This window comes from Meleagris gallopavo, chromosome Z, assembly GCF_000146605.3.
Source record: "Meleagris gallopavo isolate NT-WF06-2002-E0010 breed Aviagen turkey brand Nicholas breeding stock chromosome Z, Turkey_5.1, whole genome shotgun sequence".
NCBI classification, from domain to species: domain Eukaryota; kingdom Metazoa; phylum Chordata; class Aves; order Galliformes; family Phasianidae; genus Meleagris; species Meleagris gallopavo.
The window spans coordinates 19,583,607-19,589,338 of record NC_015041.2 but is presented as its reverse complement, the minus strand read 5'-3'; positions in this window follow the sequence as shown (position 1 = coordinate 19,589,338).

Sequence of the window (5,732 nt, the reverse complement as noted above, 5' to 3'; positions counted from 1 at the left end):
AAAGGCACCCACTGACTTTCATTGACACCTCTGCTGTTTATTACAAGCATGGCATGCTGCTTCCTGTTCATCACTGGTGAAAAGGACAGCTCATGGTGGTGACTGTTAAAAAATTGTAATTGAGAATTTGCTCTGTTAAATAGTCTTACTGTGCTTTTTGTATCTATTGTAGTTCCCATGGACATAATTAGGAGGCATTACTTTCAGAGCAACCTTCGTAGATGTGACCCTGACAATTCCTCCTCACTTAGTGTGGCCCACACAAGCCAAAAGGTTGGACACCCATGCTCTAGAGCATTTGTGGGGGAAAAAAATGATAAAGCTCTACAGAATACTTTGGCTCAACATAAATTAATATTGCTGGTGTATACATATATATGTACGTATAAGATAGAAAGTCTGGGGCCATCAACAAAAGAAAAGCATACAAGTCCTTTCTGCAAAACCAGTTAAAAGCATTCCTGTGCTATGTGACTCTTCTATTCAACCTTTTTTTTAGTGTCCAACTCTGATAAGAAGATTCTCAGGAATTTGCCTAAGAGAAATAAGAAAATGTAAGCTATGTCAGTAGACTTAAATTCACCACACCTGGACCATCTCTGTGTGCACTCGTAAATCCCATGATACAATTGCTTTGATGACATTTGTAGAAAAAGTGTTTCTTACATTTCTTCAAGCATCAGTCCCTCCTGTTTCCATGCTTTCTTATTTGGAGTTCCTTGATTGCAGTGACGCTTACTTTAAAAACATTAAGTATTTCACTGGCAAACTGTCAGTTTGCTTTTGTTTATAATACTGTTTATAATACAGTTTATGCTGCCGAGATATGATGAAAAGATGAGTTGATCCTACAAATCAAGAAGTAACTATAGAGAGCCAGTCACAGGCCTAACAGAGAATACTACCTCATCTTCTGAGGACAGCACTCTTTGTAACAGCGGTGTTTTGTTTGTTGGGTTAGTTAATACCAGCTTCAAGGAATGCAAGGGAAGGTTTGGATGCAGAGAACATGTTGACCAGGATAGATGGCAAAAGGCTGCTGCTCCTAGCATTCATGTTCACACAGGCTATGAATTTTCCTTCTAGGCTTATGCTTGCATAGTCTGTCCTTCCAGCAGTTCCAGTATATTCTGGGTCTGAATGGGTGGTGTTGTGACGTTTGTGACATTGGCACCATTGTCCTCTGCCCAGTGGCACATTAGCCATCCAGACTAACGGTTCCTATCTCTTCGGTATGTTTGTATGGTACCCATAGACTAAGGACTACATGGTTTAGATTTGTAAGACTTCTATTAATATAACTTATGTAAAAACATCTTCCTGCTCCCAAGCATTTGAATTTATCCTTCCCCTCACCGGTAAATAAAATAAAGTAAATAAATAAATAAAAATACATCTAATCAGCCAATTAGTAGCGAGCAATCAAAATGCAAGCCTTCAGCATTGATCTGCCTCAGTCCCCTGGCTTTGGCCCAAGGCATCAGGTAACAAATGTGCATGTCTTCAAAGACAAAGCAAAGCTATTTCAGCTGAAAGACACTGTAACCCATATGCAGCATACCTCCTACTAACAGACTGCTACTGTGTCAGTGTATTACAGTAGCGACAATATGGCAGTAAAAACAACAGGGAGATATTCCTCTGTGTGTTTGTTTGTTTTTAGTGGGTTGTAAGTTTGTGTTGTTTGTAGAAGGTTTTTGGAAAGCCCCACCACTCTGTCATCTGATAAGTTACTGCCGTACTCCAAAGAGGGTGCTGCAGCACTCAATTTTTTTGTTGCAGTGAAACACAGTGTAACTTCCAGATGTTCTTCACACACTATCATACTTTTATTTTTTCTAATTTCAGTATATACCCCTGCTTCAAAATTTCTGTTTCACCACTGTAATTCTCTCAAAAAGCCTTAAGGAGCTTGAATCTTCCTTGGAGATTTCTCTCTCAGGACTAACAACCAGCATACGTTTGCAGTAACAAAGGACAGGATTTTTAAGGTACTGCTACCACCAATCTCTGACTGCAGTTAAAACAAGTCACACGCACTACCAAATTTTTGATTTTTAAAGACTGCCCCTTTTTCACTTAATTTTCAATGTTCTCCCCTAAGAATAATGTTGATTTTGTTTTGTTTCATTTATTTCAGTGCATAAATTATTTCAGGAAATGATGAAATAAATAGAGAATTTTGAGCCACTGCTGAGTCATCTCAATGTGTTTTTTCCCATTTTCATTCAGAGGAGAAACATAGTGAAGTGCAGCTGATGACACCACCTGATCAGACAGAGCTGAACCGGCCATACGATTTGTTACAAACATGATAACTCTCAAAAATTACAAGACCTCTATTGACCAAGTAAAAGTTTAAAGTGCACTGAGAAGCACATCTCATACAAATTATATCTTGATAGAGAAGCTTAAGCACTGAAAACAGTGAATTTTAGTATGAAAATAGATGTGACAGTAAATTGTCATATACTGTTCATACTAAAATATCCTGTGAAACCCTAACTCTACTTAATAAAACAAATTTTGACATATACTTCTGTACATCCACGTTTATCAACTAATCATTTGTTTAAAAATGACGAACTCTGCCTGCTGGGCTGTTTTTTGTGGAGAAGAAAAACAGTGCTCCTTGGTGTGGCTGGGTTTCCAGAAAGGCCTTAGCCTCTCACCATCATTCTTGCAATATTCTTGACAATTTCAATCCAACCAACAGATGTAGAGATAATAAATAAATAAACAAATAAATCAAACAGAAGACAGAACTGCTTTACAGCCATTTGGTATATCTCTCTGAACTTAGTCAAAGTGAGCTATGACACCAATAATGCTTTGGGACATAGTTTATTCACAAAAATAACAACGTAATAGCAGCAGTTGACATTTCTTTACTTGTACCATTTCATAGTTGCTTCAGTAATGCAAAAATATATTCTACTAACACGGAACAAGCTTGGATATACATTTATTAAACTTAAAAGGCCTCCTTTACTAACAAAACGTCTGATTTAGATAGGGGCAGTAATATTTTTGCTGCTGTGGTGCACAGGATACCCAGGCACATTTGAGCACAGGTTGTGATTCGTGCTGCGTAAAACAAACTTACCATGGCTCCTATATCACTGAGAAAAACATCAGAAATGATCTACTGATAAGCTACATTAACTTTGCAAGTTAAATTCCTCTCCTAATGTTCCTAGAGCAGATCACTCATTCCTCTGATCAAATTATTATGAAATTTATGTATTATGAAGCACTAGCTTCTAAACAGACCATGATGTACCCATCACTGTAGCAGCAGTTTTAAATTTTTGTGCTAAAAGTTTTACATAGTACAGCAACTTACTCAAGAAATCTGCTTGCTTCCTGTCATTACCTTTATCCCCTTATCACTCCCTAAATATATTTGACATTTAACTATCAAAGAACACAAAAAGTACATTTGCATAATTCTACTGTAAATAAAAACAGATCTGCTGAAGCAGATCTGAGTTATTATATCAATGTATTAACCTTCTCAATAGTTCAAAACTAAAATACTACTATAGTCATTAGATTAAAATATCCTTTAGGAATAGTTACAGATTTGCTACCTAGCGCACTAATATCTACATTAGAAGAGCTACTTAATTGTCAGCTAAGAACATCAAGGACTGAATGATAGTAAGAACAAATGACTTTTTCCACTGCTGATAAAAACTCTTTCTGACCAAGAAAGACAGATAACCTCTATGTGAGAAGAAAAAATCTCCTTTGCACAGTTAGTACAGAAGATATCCAATCTTAACCCTTTCATCAAGTTTGGCACTTGTTTATCTTATAGTTAAAAAAAATAATAATAATGCAGTGAATCCAAATAATGTGTAAACTGCAGCTCTCCAGAAGAAAATAAACAAACAAAAAATCTCATTTTTACTTGTGTCTTCCTGTACTAACCTCAAAAATTGTAAAACAGCTATGACAAATTTTTCTTAGGCCTTCTTGATAAGAGTTCTTGGTTTCAAAAAACATCTTGAAAATTGGAATTCATAAGTAGATCCTCAATGGTTTAATTAACTCAAAAAGCACAGAACTGAAGCCTTAAGAGAACTGCTCTCAGACAGTGGGGCAAAGGAGCTGTATGGATGTATCATTAGACAACTTCCTCAAGCTGTTTTACACTGAAGTGACTACTGAGAAAGATCGATACTAATGTGCTCAGATCCTATGATGCGGCTTACCTATACATGAAGCATTCTTGAATTTTAAATGAAAATAAACACTACATACAGAGACATTGTCAAGGAGTTTAAAATTAAACACAAGTGAATTTATCTGACATTAGACAAAAGAAATTCCTTTTATACAATGCTTTCAGTATTAATTACATTTTTCACCATATAAAAATAAACTTCACATACAGGCTGGAAACTTTTCTGTTTAGACATTAGCAAACAAAATCAAATTTCAGGTTGTAATAACACTAAGAATATCTATGAATTTCACCTATCCACACTCTATCCGCTGGTGAGAAAACTAGGCCTTTCTGAACTAAGCATCTACAAATTTACATTATTTTAGTCACTTACAGCTCTCAGAATTTGTGTCACTACATCCAAACCCTGCTTTTAAAATAATGACAACACCAAAAACAGTAATTCATTTATATAAAATCTGAAGTATCATCAGGTGTCAAAATGGAGACATAACATGCCCCAATTTGCTGAACTTTACTGTGCTGAACTTATGTACTTAGAAATTGTTTTACTCTCAGAATTCCACTTTCACACTGAAACAAGATGACTTGTCCTTTATTTTTTCCTTTAAGTGAATGGCTTGCAAAATTAAAATGCATGTTTCATTACAAACTTCCAAAAAGAGAGTGATACAGAGATGCTTCCGTTTTAATAGTAAAGAATATACATACCACTATGGCATTACTGCTTTCAGTGGTTAAAATGTTAAATAGAGTAACTGAAAATAGTAACAGAGACTTGTATGCAGCATGTAAGAATTTGTGTCATACAAGGCAGCCTTTACTTTTTTCTCTCTTGATTAGACCAAAAGAGTATCACGGAAATTCCTAAATATAATTACTATTACAAACTGAATGCAAACCAGAGAAGCTACCATTAACAAACAGATCTGCAGAATTCAAAATTAAATTTATTGCCTTACACATACCTAGGCTGGAAAACAGCAGCAAACAAATTGCAAGCAACACAGAGCATGATACAGACTGCAGAATTTACTTCAGCAGAGAAGTAAACCACTCAAATGGTCAACTCATCACATAAACCAGGGTGTCCCTAGGTTGATGCTGTTAGCCAACTGGTTAACTAAAGCTAATTCAATTATACCTATTTGAAATTGACATTAAAAAAAATAATAATAACAGGCAACTAATGTGTAGGCAGAATCCAAAGGCCAAGTTAAATGAAATTACATCTAAAACAATACAGCTACCACAAACTACACTGTTCTCAAAACCATCACTTAGTTTCATCAACTCATAGAAGTGCAAAAGCAAACTACCTGACACAGCAGTTCAGCATGCAAATCCAATACAATCAAGGCATGGACTTCCACTGGAAGATAGCACATTTAATGGGTCAAACACACAAACGTGGCAGAGCAAGGAGGTACTGTTCCATAACTGGTTTAAAAATGATCTGCCCTCTGTGGTGATGGGTGTTTTACAAAACATTTATCATCTAATGGTGTTTCTGTTTTTGTGGTTTTTTTTTGTTTGT